Source organism: Apteryx mantelli, chromosome 16 (genome assembly GCF_036417845.1).
Source record: "Apteryx mantelli isolate bAptMan1 chromosome 16, bAptMan1.hap1, whole genome shotgun sequence".
Lineage (NCBI taxonomy): Eukaryota > Metazoa > Chordata > Aves > Apterygiformes > Apterygidae > Apteryx > Apteryx mantelli.
The window spans coordinates 7,667,128-7,688,743 of NC_089993.1; the positions used below are offsets into that span (position 1 = coordinate 7,667,128).

The 21,616-nt window shown below is 41.5% G+C and overlaps 1 long non-coding RNA gene across 1 annotated transcript in view; it reads right to left on the reverse strand.

Annotated features, from left to right (window-relative positions):
- Nucleotides 1–1,480: 1,480 nt before the first annotated feature.
- The window catches only part of LOC106482617 (uncharacterized), a 31,353-nt gene continuing 11,217 nt past the window's right edge, over nt 1,481–21,616 (reverse strand). The window contains exons 2-4 of the long non-coding RNA XR_010885792.1: nt 11,604–11,669; nt 3,385–3,541; nt 1,481–1,655 (exon numbers count right to left, since the gene is read on the reverse strand). This is a non-coding gene — a long non-coding RNA (uncharacterized lncRNA). The remainder of the gene's footprint in view (nt 1,656–3,384; nt 3,542–11,603; nt 11,670–21,616) is intronic.

Genomic DNA, 21,616 nt, shown 5'->3' on the forward strand with positions numbered 1-21,616 from the left:
TAAGGAAAGTAGCTGTGTGTTATTCCATTAATCCTCCACATGCAGCCTAAACTCCAGACTGACAGACAAGAATTTGCTTAAGGGGATGCTCTTACTAATCATATAAATATTTGTATGTGGTGCAATACTTAGCCCAGATACATAAATGCTTCAGCGGACTTGGGGCTGTATACATGAGAGAAATAAAATCTTAAGACATACACAGAAAGAAGTGCTCACTGAAGTTATTACAATGAGCAATGGGGTGATTCCCTCAACTCTGGTGTTAGATCTGCTGCAATTCAACCAATGCCATTATTCAATAGTCACTGGCATTACCATCTCAGTAACAGGTTTAGATGGTTAGTTTAATAAATATTAGTAGGTTGTGAATGTCTTAACTTCTGCATCGTGGAATAGATGTTTTAGGCCAAATAAAATGTTCCATTTGGTGCAATCTGTATTTTTCATTTCAGTTCACATTTTGTTTTGAGCTGATTCAAAGGGAAACTGTTTTCAATTTTTCACTTTGGCCACACAACCGAACAAACAGTCCTTCAGCCTTACCGTTCTGTTGCCAGGTACCAAATTGTTCAGTGATGACTTAGAGACTCAATTATTCTTTTGAAGAAATCAGCCGCAGTCTCCAACCTAGCTCTTGTTTGGAGTTATGCACAATCTTTTCATGTTGAATAGAAAAAAACCAGATATTAATTACATTTTCCAGTTCACAATTATTTACTCAGCTGCTTCTGTAACAAAGGAAAATGTGCCGATAAAACTGATTTGCAAATAAAGATAGATAAACTTGACAGTGTTTAGATATCCCAGCAACACCTGTTATTTCAAACTGAAAATCAACAGAAACATTGCATGGTCCTGGGTTGCAGGACCACTCTCCTAATCTATCTCAACTTGGCATGCATATTCAATCTGTATCACAGCTTTTCTGACACGTGGCACCTACTCTGGGAAAGAGTCACCTGGGAGAACTCAAAAGCAAGATCTTTCAGCAGAGATTTGAATGAGTCAGCTCACTGAGAGTGCATTATATAAGGAAAGCCATGCTGAACCTACAGCAAGGCTGCTCTTGTCATGTCACATGTCACAGACTTTTCCAGTTCTTCCATCTTCTCAAACTACACGTTTTTCTGCTAAGTACTGTGTTGTTTCTCTAGCAGAAGAGCTGGGGGCAGCCAGTTGTTTGGAACAGAGAGTAAAAGGATCTGTGTGTTTTCTGCAGAGCAAATGGAGAAAACAGCACAGGAATAATGTTCCTTTGACAAGACAGTTTCAATGCTTTGATGATTCCTCTCTCTCCTTTTCTCTTTTGAATTAACTTCACAACTACTCTTACCACGGAGCAGAAAAAATGCTCTTGCACTGGAGTAACATCAGCATTACTTTTAAGCCAGGTTTATCTTTGTGTCCATTCTCACACTGTCTTTTGAAGAGCAGAACTATACTCCCATTTTAACTCCTGTCAGAGCCTCACCTTAGACTATACACAGCGATGAGGCTGGCTGTGCTGTGAGCTGTAATTCTCAGTTGCTAAAGATTCAAGGGTTTGGTGGAGAGAAGGTTTTATATATTCGGTTTTGCAGCCAACAGAGTCTTGTCTGGATTCCCCTTGCCTCTCAGTTTGGGGTCTTCTCCTTGAGAAAAGCCAGCACATTCTGAAAGGAAGAGTTGCTTATATGAAGGCAGAATGATTAACACTGAGGAACAGCATTCACCAATGAGGCAAATCAGCAGCTCTCTGCTGTGAGGAAATGGCTTTGGATAATCTTGCACAACTGGGAATATTTTATGGTTCTCAGGTGCCTTACCCCTGCCTCAAAGATTTTGGCCAGTTTTCAGCTTACAGTATCCTGGCACTTAACGTAAGACCAAGCTTTGTCCTGAAGCCTTTCAGAATGGCCTTGTCCTACATTAGCAATAAATATGAGAATGTCTTTGAATATTTCACAAGGGAACAGTGTGCAGTTGGGAATCTTGCCCAATACTGCCATTTTCTCTTAGCTGTTTCTGCTGCTGCAGTTTTCTGCAGCTGAAGTAATCTTATACAGGTCACCAGACCTCCCTGCTTTATTGAAGGCTCTGGTTACTGTTAACTTATCCCAGCAATAAGGGAAAAAGGAATAAAATGGGCAGTTCATCCTGAAGGTGAGAACAAGCCACCCTTCTGTTTTCTTCTTTCTCCAGTACCAGTCAGTGTGCCTCAGGTTCTGCATTAGCAGTCCCTTCGGACACTTAGAAGCACATTAGCAGGCATGCCATGTGGCATAATTATTTGTGCTATCTACTAGACTAAAGAGCACAAAACAGGGGCCAGGGGAAAAGAAGAGAGAAAGTTTTCAGCTCCTCCCATTGCTCCAGTGGACGAGATTGTTGTCTGCTTTCCATCACTATGAGTAGCAAAGTAGGCTATTTATTCCATTCCACTTCATCAGTGAGCAATGCACATTTTCTGTTATGGATGCACAAGTGCATCTAAGCTTTCCTAAAGAAATTTTGCAGTATTAGGTGCTGCACTGCCCTCCCACAGCTCCCTTGTTTCCTACCTATGCCTCCTTAGAGTCTTGTTCCAAGGAGGAAGGTAAAAACATCCACATTAAATATGACAAATCTTTAATCTTGGCCTCCGTGCTTGTCCTGAAATGTACCCGTGCCTCAGTGCACACTCACATCAACACGCTAACTTTGGCCTTTTGCATAGCTTTGGATCAGATCCCCATTAATGTAAATAAACACTGAAAAACAAAAGGTTTCTGCTATTCCCACAAATTCTTTACCAAGCCAGAGTAGATGACATCTTGCAAGCAATGCAAATGCTTCTGCTCCCCTAAACTGAACATTCTGCCCTGTAGGTCCTTTAGTATGTGGGATCGATGCAGTTTACAACCCAGGCAATTCCAGATTTATGAACCGTCTCCCTGTTCACTAGATCTACTCCCTTATTTACTCTCTGCTTGCGGATCTTGTTCTAATCCTTTTGATGTTGTCACAATCACTGCTCAATCTCCCCCTCATCTTATAAGCAAGCCCAGTAAGAACCAGGGTTTCACCCAAGTAACCAGTCCCCAGAAGCAAGGAACTTCCAAGGCTCAGCTTCTAAAGAAAACCACTATTTCATTTTCATTTGAAGCTTTATAGATGGCAAAGTACCACCAAGCTGTCTGACTGCACCCCCAAGCAATTTTATTTCCATTTAAATGTACAGGTGGAAAAAAAGTTCAGGGCTTCTCCTCTCCTGTTCCAGGCCTGCCTAAGGTCTTTCCAGAAGCCCTTGTCCCATTAAATTCTCCCTCCAAAAAGGCATCTTGCTCCATATTGCAGATCTGATTCTTGTTCCCCAAAATTTCTTGAAAGTGTTTGTCCAAGTTAGCCTTTTTCCCCACTCACTCGTGCAGTCCTCCTTTTGTCTGTGTCCGAGTGAAGTCAGGGAATCATAAAGGACAAACTCAGCAAAACCCATTTGTTTACTGTTGCTGTAGAGGTCAGCCAGGTGTGGCAGGAGTCTCTCAGGGGACTGGGAAGGTGTAAGAGAGGACTGAACCTGCTAAACAAAACAGATACATTTGATTAATGAGCAATAAGCACATTTGGTTTACAAACACAGATGCATCCACAAGGGAATCTGAACCTGCTTTTTCAGGTTTTAAGAAAGTTGGGTATTTCAAAACAAGTCTGTTGAGCAGGGCAATGAAGGTGGTGTTTTCCAGTGCTGTTACACTAATGCAGTTACCAGAATGGGCACACTTCACAGGGAAAAAGGTGCTTTTATAGGTACCAAATAAGAAAACACTCTGCAGGTGTGAGTACCTTTATGTGGATGTAACTATGTACTTTAAGAAGACCAGTTAATACCATTCAGGCTGAAAGGGTCCAACTATTTTGCTAGATAAATACAGCTGAAAACTAAGTAGTTCATAAATTAAACTGGTACCTTATCTATATTTAGACAAGTATTCTGGATCCCTGCACAACTGCATGCCAGCACAAAATAAGCTACCAGCAGCTCCTCTCTTCTGAGATAATAAGTGCACAGAAGATTACCATGGGTGAACTGATGCCAACTTATAGCATATGTTAGCAACACTGATGAAAAATCCTTTGTCAGAGAGTTGCTTGCAATGATGTAAGTCAGAAACAATTACCAGTAAGCTTATAGTATTTAATACAAACAGTCCTCCTAAGTGTGATGATTTGCCTGGCAGTTCAGTTACAATCCTGCGGTTTTCTTGAGACAGATCACAGCTCAACGGCAAGCATCCTACGAGGGGCCTATGAAATAAGTTCCATGTTAATAACGAGAGCAGAATGACCTTTCATGTGTCTGAAGTGACCCTCTCAAAACCCTGCATGGGATCTTGCTTACAGCTCAAACCTGACTCATGTTAGAACAGATGGAAAGCAGCAGTGAGGGATGGGAGGAAAAGGACCTAGACTGGATGGTAAAGAATGCTTTAACTCAACTCACATCTTCAACTGCAAATGCTTTTCAAATGCTGAACTAGTCAGTCATAACAAACCCTTGTGGGACAATGGAGTGTTTTATTTTCTCCATCATACAGGTGTAGTAAGATGAGTAGTGAGATGTAGTAAGCTTAAGCAAACTCAAAGCAGGCAAAATGGAAAGAAATTATTTCATGTTGTGCTTAGGGAATTCGATGCTATTAGCAGGAGCTGCAAGCACTAATATGTCATGTATATCACACAAGATTTGCTTCCCTGTGGATTATACAGAACCTTTTCTAGCAGAATTCATCATGTAAAAGCATAGACCCTCTGCTGACTGGCATCACAGAAACATGCTGTGCACCAACCTTAGCTTGAATCTCCTCCCTTGAAGTCAACGGGAGACTTATGACTGAGTTCACCTGGGAAGCTGGAACAGTAAGGGGAAGCTGCAGGAGTCCCAGGAGGCACTGACCAATCTGCTGGAATTCCTGTTACAAGGCTGCATCCTTGGGGAGATTTTCCATTGGCGAGGACTGATTCTGAGACACAACCATGGAATTAATGGAACCATTAGAATCACTGAATTTCTTGCTTAAGCAGAAACCTGTTACAGGCCTCCACATATCTGAACTCATTCAGCTTTAGCGCTCTGTCACTCCTGTACAGTATCATTGGGAGCACAGCTCTGTGCCTGTTGACCTCTCTGCAGGACTAAGGTCGGACGATAAACAAATTTAAAGAAATCAGTTTTAATAAGTAAAATGAACAGATGTCATCATGTAATCATCCAAACACAGGTATCTTGGAAGAACGGATTCTCTTATTACCCTGTAAGTCTACGCCAGTGTTTTTCAGCCTCTGGCCTACAGACATTTGGGATACTATGGACTATTTCTTAAGGTAACACAGAAAAGTAAGATATTGTCAGGTAGTGCAAATTCACTATCCCAGGGCCCACACTATACTGGAGACAGCTCAGTGGTCTCCCAGTCACTAAAGCTGGAAAGCCACTAGCCTAGGCTGTCTCCATTTCTGATGACTGAGTCTGTCTGTTGTCAGATCTTCTGTAGCCAGCACCGCTGCAGCAGTTAAATATTTACTCTGCAACTATTGCACATCATGCTCCTGCCTTTTAAAAGATTTAAAAGCTCACTAGTAGAGGGGGAATCTTATTTAAACAACACACCTATCCTGTGGCTCCATTCTTGACTGAGAAACTGCTTATATTGGTTTTCCCTCAAGGGCTCCACTTACGGTAAACACAATTAAGGCCAAATGCTATCTACTGTGTATCTTCATTAGAAATTGCCTCTTGCTTTTAGCTTTGTGTTCAGGTATACTCTGTTCTAGACACAAGCCATCCCTCACTGATTAGATGCTGCAGTTCAGTATCTAACCCTTTTTACGATTTAAGTGGTGGACAGGACTAGATGCTGCAGACACAGCACAATCACAGTACAATGACATTAGTCCAAAAAAAAAAAATACTCCAGATTTTAATTCCTATTCCAAATTTAAGCCAGAAAGGTTGTATCACTACTAGCTGGCACATTAATCTGCCTCAGATGGGGAAAAGGATGGTGATGCAGGATTTGCAGGATTCCCAGCAATGTGGAAACCTATCTTTGCATTTCTCTAGTTCTCTTCTGCGTCAGCTTTTGTTTTTATGGTCATGCTGGATGACTTTGTCAGGAGTATATAAAGAAGGTTTAAATCGACATTTCCTAGCTTTGTCCTGAAAGTGACTTCTGCTCTGAGAAGACACCACCAGGACAGGATACTGATAAACTATACTTCCAGATTAACAGGAAAGGGTATCATTTTTCAGACTTGTGTGTGTCTGAGTATGTGCTGGTTTAGTTTTACTACTTCCTCTGCAAAAGCATGTCGTGCAGAGGGAAACATGCTATGAATACACCTCCTTCCAATAGATCCTATTCACAAATCACAGAATGCTAATTATCAGGTGACAGTTGGGAACCTGGCAAAGTTTCCTGTCTTTTGTTGCTGGAGCTTTTCTGCACTGCCTTCTCTGCCCCTGTGTAGTACACAGCGCATGGTGGGTTAAACTAGAGGCAAACAGAGAGTAACCTCTTGTTACAGTCTTCTTATGAGACAATGAGACGGGGAAGATCCAAATCTGAACTCTGCAACTCTGGATTGTTTCTCCGTCACTTTCCTCACAGAACTGTTGAAATATCCAGAAATACCATCCTAAACCATAAAAAGGGAATTCTGACACCAGGGTGTTTCGATCTGTAAAGCTACTCTTCATTTTCTCTCTCTCTCTTCCTGCCCGCTACACTCTACTCTGAAAAAGCAGCACATACTATGCCCCAATGGAAGAAAGTTGTTCGTTAAGAGCAAAACAGTGAGTTGATGAGATCGAGCAGCATGTGGCTGATCATCCCATGCAAAAGTGTTGATGAAGTAACATCTGGGTCTTTCTCTGTTGTCATCTATTTAATTTGCGTTTTGTCGATTCTGCTGATTAATGGTGTTACAACAATCCAGAGAGAGGCTGCAATGACAGATGGGAAAGTGTCAATCAGCTGACAGATGGAAAAGAGAAAACAAAAAAGGAGTAATATTTCTCAGCTTCTCAATGCACTGGCCTATCTGACTACTATGGGAAACTATTAACCATCTTACCATAAGCCATTGACAGCAGCACTAAAACAACAGCAGAGCAAGAGAAAAACATTTATCTGCACTGCAGAAAATACTAAGGATGTATTTCACAATGATGCCTCTGGTTGTTCTAGTAATCATTCACTTGACCCTTTCTTGAGAAATAAAACAAAATGGATGTCAGGGACACATGGGTGAGGCAAAAGACTAGGCTCAACAATGAAGGGTTTTATTATCTCTAAATTTCTTGCATAATGTCTCTGTTACATTCCTAATGGATACAGGCACCAGGAAACAGAAGCATTACAATACATTGCTGTAACCAGTATCTTTGCAAGTGTTAATGAGACACAGAGTGGTGCAAAACATTTCCAGAGGCACTTAATCTAACTTAACTCTTGTTTAATTATTATTTATTGAGAAGAAACACTGCATCTCCAAGCAGGGCTGCTGGAGAAAAACATGCTGGGTTCTAATTAACCTGCACTCTGGAGTTGTCATTTGCAAGAACTCCTTATGCTCCAAAAGTGAAATCATATAGGAAGAAACACCAGTGTTTCTTTTGATTCTTCAGTACACCATCACTGGGCATCTTGTCTGTCAGAAGAATCTGAGAATAGAGCACTGCATGGATGGTAGTAAAATCCTTGAAAGACAAGCAGATCTGGGAATGAATGAGGTTGGTTGTGTTCTGTTAATAACGATGTACTTGGTGCCACAGCGTCATACAGGAATAGTACTCTGACTGGGTGCTTATGATTTCAGTGCTTTAAGGAAGGACTGTTCATGTCAATAGAACATTGTCTTCGATGAGAGGCATACAAATGACTGGTCTCTTTTACCAGGGATGGATTTTGCCACTTCTCTCTGCGCACAGTTTGTATTTGCACATAGAAGCAAGGCAGGCAGCACAGGCATCCTTCATTAATTTTCTACATAGAAAATACTATTCTGTGGAATGATCTTTGAGTAAAAATGTATTGAAATGAAGATTTAGTGCTTACTTCCCAGTTAAAGTAGGAGGCAGGTTTGCGCATACAAGGGCTAGTGGCGGATACACCAGAGGGCTGTGCTGCCATTCAGAGAGACCTGGACAGGCTGGAGAGGTGGGCAGAGAGGAACCTCATGAAGTTCAACAAAGGCAAGTGCAGGGTCCTGCACCTGGGGAGGAATAACCCCAGGCACCAGTACAGGTTGGGGGTTGACCTGCTGGAAAGCAGCTCTGCGGAGAAGGACCTGGGAGTGCTGGTGGACACCAAGTTAAGCATGAGGCAGCAATGTGCCCTTGTGGCCAAGAAGGCCAATGGTATCCTGAGATGCATCAGGAAGAGTGTTGCCAGCAGGTCGAGGGAGGTGATTCTCCCCCTCTACTCAGCCCTGGTGAGGCCACATCTGGAGTACTGCGTCCAGTTCTGGGCTCCCCAGTACAAGAGGGATGTGGCACTACTGGAGCAAGTGCAGCGAAGGGCTACAAAGATGATTAGGGGGCTGGAGCATCTCTCTTATGAGGAAAGGCTGAGAGAGCTGGGCCTGTTTAGCTTGGAGAAGAGAAGGCTGAGAGGAGATCTTATCAACGTGTACAAGTATCTGAAGGGAGGGTGTCGAGAGGATGGGACCAGACTCTTTTCAGTGGTGCCCAGTGACAGGACGCGAGGCAACGGGCACAAACTGAAACACAGACAATTCCATCTGAACATGAGGAAAAACTTCTTCACTGTGAGGGTGACAGAGCACTGGAACAGGTTGCCCAGAGAGGTTGTGGAGTCTCCTTCTCTGGAGATATTCAAAACACGCCTGGATGCAATCCTGTGCAATGTGCTCTAGGTGACCCTGCTTGAGCAGGGGGGTTGGACTAGATGATCTCCAGTGGTCCCTTCCAACCTCAGCGATTCTGTGATTCTGTTGCATAAGCATTTCCTTTCTGCCTGAATAGGGATCACAGGAGGATTGAGGACAGGTCTTCTTACAGGGACTAGGCTGCTCAGCAGCCGCTTGACTCAGCTGTGAGTCTGCCGAAGGACCCTGCTTCACTGAGAGTCGCTCCCAACTGAGCAATGTCGTAAAACTCCAGCATAGCACAACTTGTTTCAACTGACTCATGTCAGAGCTTCATAAGGAAGCAGTTCCCTATATCTTCTTCAGCGAAACATGACTCAAAAGCACGAAAAAATAAAAATGGCGTAATACAGAATTTCAAAGATTTCAAAACTAAACCAAAATGAGTAACTGAAATTTTTAGTTCATCTTCAGGTGCCCTGGGCTGGCACAAAGACATCTCGATCTCTCTGATACTACCACCTAACAAAGCTCATGTAAACCCATTAGTTTTAGTTGTCTAGTGCTGGGGTTATCTCCATCTGCTGCTGAAGGACCTTCTGGGGAAAAAACAAGCAATTTAGTGTCCCTGCAATGACTCTTTGACTTATTTTCTGCCTTTTCTTTTTGTTTTTATGTATAAATACAAACATGTATACACACAGTCAGCCAGGAGGACAATCCCCAGTCCCTGCACTTACTGGCCTAACTAGCCTGGTTGCTTTTTAAGTCTGTATAATTTCTGGCCTTTGGGTGGTGGTTTTCCATTACTTCGCTATCACCAAAGGAATGTTTAATGGTTCTCTCAGTAAACCTGAAAGGATTCCAAATGAACAATATGATTGCCCAGCCATCTACATAGCTACATAACACTACCACTATGCATACGTAGAATTCTTGTCTCTTCATATCAAAAAAGAACATGGATCTGTCTGGTTTTTACTTGACCACAGAAATCACAGCTAGCAACCTTTCCAGGTTCACTGACTGCTTTTTCATGTCACAGTGCCTGCAGAATGAGCAGTGCATAAAAAATGGTAGAGTTTTAGTAGTTAAATAAGATTGAAATCTGAAATAGCAGAAAATTGCTTTAAACTACTCCATGGGCACAAGTGACTTGTAAATTCAGAAGGGACACACACCAACATAGGGATAGGTTTTCACTGCCTGACAGGAGAGCATTAAGCAAGTTCTACAATACAGTAAGTACCTTAACAACCATCCTACTTACAGCTGATTTCAGGATAATTCCCTCCCTGATCTCCTGTGCTACTTTTGCACACTTTCAACTCTCTGCAAGTCATTCTTCACAGAGCTCCAGACATGGACTGATAAATATTTGAACATTGCTGGACAACAGTTTTAGGAAATTGTTTCAGGCAGAGGACTCTAACTTACTTCTTCTACAGTTTCCATCAAAAAAAGTGTTACATATAAAGTAGATGGGATCATTTTAATTGGTAAGGACTTGATACCTCAGCCTTTGCTCAAGGCTCAACAACAGGCTCATTAAGGTGAGAGAGGGCTCTGGGATCAAGTCCAAAAATAATTTTAAAGGTACCTAAATTACAAGGGACAAGATTGTGGAGGACTGTAGGTTCTGGCCCCAACTTTAGCTACTGGAAAAAAAACTCATCCCATCCCTACACATACCTGTGAGTGATCTATTTTTAACTCAGTGATGAGAAGTGTTCAGAGCTTTTAAACAATACTCTTTATGTAATACATAACAAGAGGCCATACTGGATTAAAAAACATTTGTAATTGACTGCTAATATACAAGACTGTTTCTTCTTATATTTTTGATGGATTTGATGGTAAAGGATCTACTCAGATGTTTCCATTCCTTTGAAATTCTGGTTGATTACAGAAGTAAAATCACTCATGAGCAGGTATTTCATGATAGCAAATATGGATACATTTAAACCTGAGGCTTCTAAAAGTGAAAAAGAAAGGAACTTGACAGGTTTGTATTTGTTTTTTCATTCAAGTGAATTAGCTCTGGATTAATGCAAACTGCAGGTGGCAGTATTTGGTAACCCAGTTGCAGGATTTTCTGAGCCCTGATGAAAGTCAATATAGAGTTTTGCTAGTTTTGAATCCATGTCTTACACTGCAAGTGCTTTGGTATCTGTACAGTTTCAGTCTGACTTTCCATTTTAATACAGAATTAATTCCACATATATCATTAATCTGTATTTTAATTTTAACCTTCATGTTTTTGCTTTCTACTTAGTATCATATTTTTGTATTTCTGTAGTTCTGTACTGCACAGGTGAGCTGCATAAATTCCTCTTTGACCAACACCATCTTCATAAACAGAACAGCCACACAAAAAAGCTGCTTGTCATTCCTGCCAAGTGCAAAGGTGAAGGGAATGCTGTTATCCCTAAGTGCAATTTTTTTTCCTAGTAAAATATTGTAAAGTCCTTTGGAGCTAAATAAAGGGAAAAAAATGGCATGTGATCATGTACTGTAAAAAGAGAATATATGTTCTCTTACATATTGTCATTCCTTACTGAGCATTTGAACAAACCTTCCGAGAAAGCGTCAGTGTAGGAATTTCAAGAATGCTTAGCATTTCCATGACTTAACTGATTAGGATTTGTATCTCTGATTATACTAGCAGTTCAGCCACAGTCCAACCAGAACTAACAGCAGCTGTGCTGAGCTGTCTCCATCTTTTCTGTTTTAGAAATGCTGGTCTAACTTACCCTGAATTCCCAGTGAAGTTATTGGATGGAGATCCAACAGTTCAAGATTCAAAGTTATCTTCTCTCCTTGGAAAGAAAGAAAAAAAAAATCAGTTTCAGATCATTTTGTTCACCTCCAGAAGCTAAAAGCTTTAGTAGCGTGGGCTATGAAACACATGCCAAAAAAAGGATCTACAAATGTTCATATGCTATGTATACCCAAAATTGACACTAAAAGTGCATTTGTTAGAGGAACCAGATATTGTGGCTTCCTGAGCTTCCTGTGAATGGTTTCAGTGCTCCTCACTCAGTCAAATCTCCCATATGAGAGAACCAAGCAAACTACTACTTCAGCTGTCAAAGACAAATATGATAACAAATTGGGTTATTCTTTCAGTTTTCCCCTGTTAATATTTTTTTCTACTCAGCTCAGAAGGGTCTGGCTCTACTATCCTCACTCTCAGGTCTTGCTCAGCTTCCATTTTTCTGCTGCTTCCATTTTTCTTAAGTAGCAACTCAATATCTCCTCTTTGTCACAACAGCCAACTCTGCTACTAGGCCACAGCCTCTCGGGGTCCCTGCCACATGCGTGTTCCCAGGCAGTGCAGTGCTCCACCTTGGCCCCAAGGGAGGCACGGCCAGCAGACAAGGAGACCCACAGGCCGGCGCTGCTCCTGGAGCACCTGCCCTTACCCACCAGGCTCCTTCTGGCTGCATGGACCTGAAGCCCCTCTTCCTGAGGGCAGGCAATGGGACGCTCCTCCGCTGTTAGCCCTGGGCCAGGCGCCAAACCTCCCAGAGCTTTCAGTGGGGCAGCTTCCCCAGTATGCTGCCTTACATGTGGGCCTGCATAGGGCTGGATATGCAGGAGAAGTGCCCTGGCTCCACCAGAGGCCACGCAGGAATTCCTGCGTGAGCTTTTACAGCCTGTATACAGCCTGATCTTAACTCCAGGGTTACAACATCCGCAGTCAGAGAACAAGGGCAATCAACTACACAGAAAAAAATCCTCAATCCAGTTGTTCCATCATATGGGAGACTGTAAGCAAAAATATGAGAAAAATCCTCCAATAATTGTCTCTGTAGCTCCTACATGCAACAAGAAACTATCTTTTGTGACAATGGGGAAAGCAATCGACTCTCTGATGCACTCATTTATAATAATTATTACATCCTTGTTTGTCCCTGAGAGTATACGTGATATTCAGGGTATGAATGACATGTTTATGTACAATAATCTTTATCTTCTCTAAGTACTACGCTGTTCCTCTGACAGCAAACAGCGTAATCAAGATTGCAAAAGAAAGCCAGTGATACGCATGTAAACAAAAGTTTAAAATCTCTCACTTTCCCCTTAGGCTCAGGAACCATGGTTCAGCTGGTGGCCGACCACAGCAGAGAGGGCAGCACACACGGCAGGAGACAGGATCTTTGCATCCTCTTACCCCACCTGTTATAATGGCAGGAGGTGTGAGGTCGTGTGGATGCCCACTGCCACTGGGAACAAGCAAAATAGATCTGGTTCTTAAGTGAGCACCTGCCTCCTGTACGTCTGTAAACAGCCCTGAGAGCTTAAACAGCTTTGGGTTCTTTCATAAGCATCAACTTGGCAGCATGTTAGGCATTAAAGCTGTCCTAAATATTTAAGCACTTAAGCCACCCTACACCGCAGTAAGCATTTCTGGTGCACGAGCACTTCTGGATGTGCTAATGGCTTCATCACTTCCTTTGCTCTGCTGCTCAGAAAAAAAGAGAAAAAGAGACAAAACTCCCCAAAGAAAATAGGCCCCTTCTCCCACAGATTCAGCTCCTGCTTAATGGTGGTCTGCCTGGTTGCAATGTTACAGTCACTGGAAAGAAAGGAGCGAAAGATTTCAAGGCTAGTGATTACCATCTTCACAGCATAGACTAGAAAAGCATACATAATTACTAAACTAGCATTTTTCTTTACGTCAAAATACAGGCGAGAAACTGCGGCTGAGTCTAAACTCTGTGCCCTCCAGAGTGCTCCATACTTTCAGAGGAAAAATATTTCATAAAAAAAATTGCAGTCTCTCAATATCCTGTCACATAGAAACATTAATGTGATATAACCATAGGCACCCTAAAATCTAGCCTCAACCTACCTTATCAAATGTTTCCATGAACAGAAGAAAATCCAGTCTGTGCTGAGCACCCAGCCTGGTTCCCCGCAGAGCTGGGCAGGAGTGGGAAGAGACGGGAGGCCGTCCAGCACAGACAGCCCTCCACGGCACAGCTTGGTAGTCGTTCCTCTTCCCCCCTCTCATATGCTATGGTCCCTTATTTTAAAACTGTAAGAAACGTATGCACATCTTGGCATCCATTTTTTTTTTCCACACACACATGCATGCTCGCAAACCATTTCTGAGGTTCAGATTGCAGGGGACCATCTCACAAGCATCATTTCACAGATATTTAGCTTCCATTTATCTTTAAAAATAATAAAAATGTAGCGGGACTTTCCTTGACTCCATTTTGCTCTAAAGCTGTTACAGTTGTTAGAAGAGTCATCTCTCTCTTTTGTTATCTTTTTTCAATACACATTTCTTTCACTAGACCCTAAAAACCTCTTTAAGAAATGGCATGCTGCAGTATGAACATACAGTGAGTGTAAACCTGATGCAGCCTCTGTCCTTACTGACAGTAAGTATTAGTATGGAACCCTAAAAAGTTGTGTATACATTACAGGCTTCTCTTGTGCCAGTAGGGCATCCACCAGTACATATAAGAATACCTGGAGGATCATCCCAGCGTATGTTAATGTATGGAAGCTGTGCAGAGCATTTGCAATGGGTCTGCATTATGAATCTGAACCAGCAAATACATCGTTGCCTTTTCAGTAGCAGCATTAACTTATGGCATAGTATTTAGGAAGGGAAAAGGGGCAAAATAATTTCCAGTTAAAACAGAGAACTCTGAGCAATTCAGCCTGGTATCAGAAGTAAAAGCAGCTGGGACAGAGTCCCTGTTTGGATGTTTCTGACCTGGATGGTTCCGGACAGCTCTGAAGTGACGCAGTCACATAAATATTAATAACACTCAAGATCAGGTGCAACACTCCTCACTTCTCTTCTGAGATGGCTGCAACATAGTTTCTCTGGAGGAACATATGACATTGGTATTAAAGCTCCTAGACTCTTCCTCCTCCAGTGTGCTCCAGAAAAATCTGTCAGTGTAAAAGTAGCTGTCCGTGACCTTGAACCTGCTATAGGGTTCACAGACTTGTCCTGAAATTCTGTGAAGCTCGGTGATTTCCTCCAAGTTCTGGATTTCTTCTCAGCAAGGTCAGTTAGGGTCTCAGAAGGCTCACTGCCCTTTCCATTGTCACTAGTTTTATTCCACTGTTCATCAACATTATTCGTTCATTCCTGATTTTCACCAGTGCATGCCATATCATGAATGAAAGCAAGTAAGAGGTTTCCAAGAAAAATTTACAAACATCTCTAATGCATGAGCAGAAGGTCAGATATTTAGGATGGATTAATTGCAGAAAAGTTTGATGCAACTGTTGACTGAAAAACTTAGGCTGATATTTGTATCTAACAGCAGCTATGACTTGTTAATGACTGTTTTGGCAAGGAATGGAATGGGTAAAGACATGTAGGGTGAGAGTTACATGCAGATAATATAATCTCCCTGAAATTACTATCTGGAACAGGCAAGGACAAGAATTTGATTGCATCTGTTGCAGATTTACACTATTGCACCAACTGATTCATACCATCTGCTGTTATCAATGAAAATTTAGAGAATAAAAGGTTGCATTGAAGTTTCCTACACCAATTTTTGGTCTCCAAATATCTGGCTTACCGCCTCCAACTTCCAGTGAAAACACATTATTGTTCCAGAGTTCTTCCTAAGCTGAGTATTATTTTCATAACAATTACTTCCTTCGTCCTCCAGTGCTGGTTAACAGGGGCATGTCATGTTTCACAGCATTCAGAAGCTGTGATGAAAATGAGAATGGGAAGGATGGGCAGAGGTATGTATGGACATGCAAACAGCCAATTCTCCCTACGCTTCCCACAGAAAATCAGCACTGCAGGTAGGGCTCTCTGATCCCAATGAATGATGTTCTGATCGGTAACAAAATAGGTATGACACTTCCAAGTATACACATGGCCAAATGAACTTCTTGGTAAGAATCTGTGAAATTGTTTAGCACAAAGACTGTTCTCCACAACAGGAGTCCCATTTGCAGTGTTCCCAATAACAAGAAAATATGAATCACCTGGTTTGTCCAGGGGGCTCTCAGCATCACCAATCCAGAACATGCTGTTCACTTAGCTCCTGGCCAAAGGCTTACTAAAAAAATGGCTGCAGCACAGCAAAATAGCAAGAACGTCCTGACTGTGAATAGCCTGGAATGCACTGATCTGAGACCCATTTGTATATTCAAGTTGTCCTTTTACGTCAAAATCCTTGATGGGGCTTAAGAGAGCTCATAAATTCTGACAGCCACTCGCAAAACCCAGAACCTCTTGTATACTGGCTCTGAGAGATATTATGGAAAGCGTATAAGAAACTGGCCCTATTTAGAGTGAGTCTTCACTTTCGTCAACTTCCTACTCCTGTCAGTCCAGAGCTAGAAGCTATTTCCAACCACTGTGTTAAAGTTATGAATGACTTTTCCTTTTCTTTTTTTTTTTTTTTTAATAATTTTGGTCTCCTCAACCTCTTTTGGTCAGAAGTTACATCATCATCCACATTTTCTGTGAAAATGGGTTTGGTTTGGTTTAAAACATCTACCTGATAATTTTATCAGGGACTCACTGAGCAGGGGCCTGAATCGTGAATAGCAGCACATAATGCTTCCTTATTGTACAGATTAAATTTCTAACATAAACCCATCATTATCTTGTTCCCAAGTTCAAACTGTTAGTCTGTTCAGTCTATTTGGAAGACAGAGACTTCAGTCTTCCCACCCTTCTCTCTACCTTTTCTCATCAGCTGATTTCAGAGAAGACACACCTTAACCAGAACAACATTCAGAATTCACTTTGTGGGTGGTTATCTTGCAGTAGCATAACACTTCTGTTTCTCATTCCTTTTTTAAGAATTCCCCACATTCTTTTTGCCTGCTGCTATGCTGCTGTACTCATATATATACAGTTAATCCAAGGGGTAAAATCTACATTGGAGTTTCTTATTGAACATGAATTATTTTCCCCATAGGCATTACTTCATATTTACTGACATTCAGTGTTGCCTGCCATTTTTACTGCTCAGCTATTCAGTATTGAGAGAGTCTAATATAACCTGTAAGGAAGAAAACTAAAAACATTGCTCATGGATAATCAATCATCCTCTGGACAGGAAACTAAGTATCAGGGCACTTAGAGGACAGAACTGGATGCTTCCCGACCGGAGACATGCTTTGAGCAAATGATTCTCCAGCCTTTTGAGCAAATTTGATCAACCTTCAGCAATTCTTGTGGACCACCATGCAATTTTATCATCATATTTTTAGCAGAAACAGTGTTGGTGAAGCAGTTCCACAGACAATGGCCTTGACCTTGTAACAAGGTTTGGGAACCCCTGGTTTAGGGGAAGCTCTTCTCCTTCTTGGCTCTGCTAGCATCACTTCCATGAAAGCAGCTCTTTGATGGAAATGGAAGTCATTCTTCTAACAGCTGCACTGTGTTTCAGCAAGAGACATTGATGCATATCCTCTTTTTCAAACCTACTGATGCATATTTTTGATGGCGTTTCATTATGGCACAACCACAGTTAACCTCTCTTTCATCAGGAACAACAATTTATTAGTGTTTAGCCTTTTTTGATCATTTAGGTTGTATGCCAGTTTATAAAGGAAACAAACATCTTGGATTAAGGCAGACAGTCCTCTGCCTGCTAGAGGATTATAAGCATGAGCAGAGGAAAAGCTCCATTACACTGAGTCACAGTCATTCATTAGTGCCAAATATGAAAGATCAAAATACATTAAAAGTTAGTGACTGCTGTTCCCACTGCCTTCAGCTTTAGCTTAAATTTTTATCTGTCTATTAGTGAACAGACTCACTGAGTTCATCCATCAGCCAAAGAACTATTTCAGAGCAGGGACTCTATGACTCCCTGTGGTCAGAAAGTTAAACTGATCATAGACTTAGATAAAGTCAAAATGTCATACCTCCATATACAACTCTACCTATGTTTTTTTATCACTCTGTGATGGTTTGTATAAAAGTGTGATGGGTTAGGATATATATACCTCTCCATTGTCCTCAAATTATTCCCATGTTTCTTCTAATTGTCTTCATCTAGCTTTCAAGTTAGCACGAGGTAAAAAATTATGAAATATTAGAAAATTATCAGGGAAAAAAGTCTGGTGCAACCTTGTAACACAACATTCCTTTTGCTGCAGAGCAGGTGTGAGCAGTAGGCTGGGACCAGGGTAATTATACACTGCCAACCTGACTTGCTCGCCACTTCAACTAGATACACTACTGAGGCATGACAGCAGGTCATGTCATTGGTCATATGCACTGCTTTCTTCCCTAGAGAGAGCTGCATTGAAGAGAAGTGGATGAAGTGATCAACTCTTGAAGCATTTTTGCTCCCCAAATTTGGCACTACTACCTAAAGGTAAGAGTTCTCAAATTACTTGGGGTCGATACTATGCTTGCTCCTTAGGAAGCAAAGAAAGGGAGGTGGCAGGGATTTAAACAGACAATGAGCTTGACGAGTAGGACAGCTGTCACTCGGTTTTAAATACTGACTCTTTAAGATTAAATTCTCAAACCTGACCAAGCTTTGGAAATCTGCTCCCTCCCAAGCTCCGTCTCATTTTCCTAAGATGTGGAGGCAAAGGTTTGTCTTAGGGTATTTTAACTGTCTCCTAGAACAGATCAGAGATGGAAAAAAAGAAAATGAGCTTTCTGATAAGGTGAAGATGTGGACAGTAGTAAGATAGGAATGTCAGTCTTCACAAATGTATCCTGATTCATAAAAACTTTGTAAGAGTAGCTAAACCAGGTACAGATGCTATATGACATGCTACTGAAGCTGTTCTATCAGTTTTCAATCAGAGGACAAGGTAGGGACATTATTTTTACATGGGTATTAGTGTAATGCTGGCTACCCATGATTTACTGCTGGCATGCTGTCAGTTAAAGAATGTTAATTGCTAAAAGAATCAAATGAAAAGATGCAAATATCAAATTTAAAGGTCATGATGAAGTGATAGAAGCAACTGTGTAAGGATGCACTCAATTCAGACAGCTAGAAGGGAAAGTGAAAGCCAGTTGTGTCAATAAAGGATAAAGGCTCAATCCAGACTTGGTATTTCCTATCTTCTGTTGCTTGCTCAAGTTTTAAGATAAGTCAAAACCAAATTTATATGGCCCACACCACTGCAGAATAGTCACAGTGTCTCCCTGATAAGGAACAGTGTTTCTATATACAACAGAGCTGAGCAAAAACAAGACTAATTAATTTGCTCATCATGACTGTTGCAGAACAGGAACTGAACTCATCTTTTTTCCCCCCAGTCCAGGTTAATGCACTAACCACTGGACAATACTTCCTTTTTGTGGTTAGTCCTCTATTTTTGGGATGCTAAATAGGGAGGGAGAAGTTCTAATGCAATCCTAGGGCCCAGTCCTGTTTATCCTTCAGAAAAAAGGCCCTGTGAATGTGAGTGAATTTGGTCACCTGAAGGAAGCAAGGAATTATGCCACAAACAGTAAATTAAGGAACAGGGTTAAGGAGATGCATCTAGTTTTCATGAAAGGTTAATGCAGGAATAAGTGACTGAATTTATTTAGTATTTTAATTAATAACCATGACAAAAAGATAGGAGTGGCTAATAAAATGTATGAATAATGAGACAAAGTTGGGAAGCAGCAAATCTATTACACATATAGAGTGAAAAAAACCTACAGAATTGCAATAACAGAATTTATATGTATTATAAAACTACAAAGCAGTGCACTTGGAAAGTAATATTAGGAATTTCAGCCATAAATTGGGAGTTCTTTAGTAGAAAATGACATAGGAGGATAAAGACCTAATGCTAGTTGATGACAGCATAAAACTGTGTGCGTGAAGTAGCTGCAGAAGAGGCAAATATGATACTGGATTATATTAAAGAAGGCACTTCCACTAGATATAAGAAGGCATTCATACCATTGCAGAGGCTGAAGAGAGAGCCCATCTGATCACTCATGTCCGAGAAGGATGAATTCACTGTACGGCAAATGCAGAAAAAGGTTGACCGGGAGAAATGAGAAGGACCCAACAAGCATGCTTAGCCATGTAAAAGAAAGGCTGCAAGGAGACAGGAATGCTCTCTGGGCTACCTTGAGTGGAGAAATTCAACAGAAGGACAACACTCACATGATAACGAACAGGGATAAACTACCATGAATATATTTAGGCTGGAAAGCTTGTGAAGGCTTACAATATTTTGAACTGCTGTAGAGGCGGGAGCAACAGGAGCAGAAAACTAACTTAATTATAATTATAGACTAGCACTCGCCTCATGAAGGGATAGCTTAGCACAAATGCCTGGCCTGGGACTGGACTGGAAAACCCAGGGAGTCCCTGCCTAGCCAGCAGCCCCATGAATCCAGGCAGGCAGGGTGAAGCCGCGATCTGCATGCGCAAGTGTTGCAGCCTGTAACCAGGCAACCGGCCCTCCGGGTGCACAATTATGGCAGCCGCGTACTTTGTTGTGCTTTTTTAAAATAAAAAAATTTAAAAAAAAAAGCTTCCAAATCTCCTTGGGCTTGTGTCACCATTCAAAACATCATGAAGGAGAAAATGTTCTCTCCAGATGAGAGAAAGCAAAGAGCTCTTTCTTTCCCAGTACAGCTCAATGCACCAGCATTTCACTCTTCAGTGTATGCTTCCTCCCGTTTTGTGAACAGTGGTAATGTTCATTTTATTTTCCTTTACCTTACTTTACTTAAACTTCCATTTAAGCCAGTGAGACTTGTAGTCCCTTGCAAATGGACATGAATTACACACAAATACCTCCCTGTTCACGCAAGGGGAGGGGAAGCAGTATCTTCACAAAGACGTTCTGGGTTCTGCCCAGCTCCCTGCGTCAATGGCAAAAACATCCCTATGACTTCAACAGATGAACAACCCAGTTCTTTCACTGACCACATGAATCAGTGACCTTAAAAACTGGCTAGCAAGTCACTGCAGTCAACAGACAAGCCAAAAGAACCAGTTGAAGAGTTTGCAATAAGAAATACTGTTGTTATACTCAGTTGAATCCCCCATGGCTTCATCCTCCCCATTGGAGGAAGGAAGCTGATAGTCTGACACAGCCCTAAAAGCCAGAATGGCAGTAGGATTAAAACCGGAGTAAAGATCTGGGAGATGGCAGTGGGATATCACACTACCTGCATAGCATTCTTGATCTCATTCACAGGATGTCTACTTTAGACATTTTGAATACTTCGTAATGTCCCACTTTTAATTTGCTGTCTGCAGTCATCCATTTTAGCTAATATTTTAAGAATAAGAATTAATAAATACCTGAACATTGCTCCTCAACTCTTTGCTTATCTATATTAGAGCTGGAACTACTCCTTCCTCAATATCAGAAAAGCCCCAGCACATTGTGACTGTTACCATAAATGACCAATTCGGGGCTAATCGGAAAAGAGCTTTCCACTGAGGAATTCAGCATTCACCACCAGTTGAAAACTAAAATTCAACTGCTTCAATAAAGTAAAACAGATGCACTTGATACTGTTCAAGCCACAGATGCAACTGCATGCCAGCAAAGGTGTTTTATGGTCACTCTTTAAAATGGCAGAGTTTGAAATTATCTCATAAATGCAGTTGGAAAGACTAAATGCCCCAAAAGACATTAAACTAACAATGACAGGAGAGCAAGAACAGATTACAACACACTACAAGTCTTTCAGCTAGCATCCTGGCAGCCAACACATCACTGGTGGAAACTGCTATACCTCCATGTTTCCACAAAATCTGCAGATTGCTTGCTATAACGTTTTAATGATAAACATCCAAAATATAAAACTTCTGAATGGATT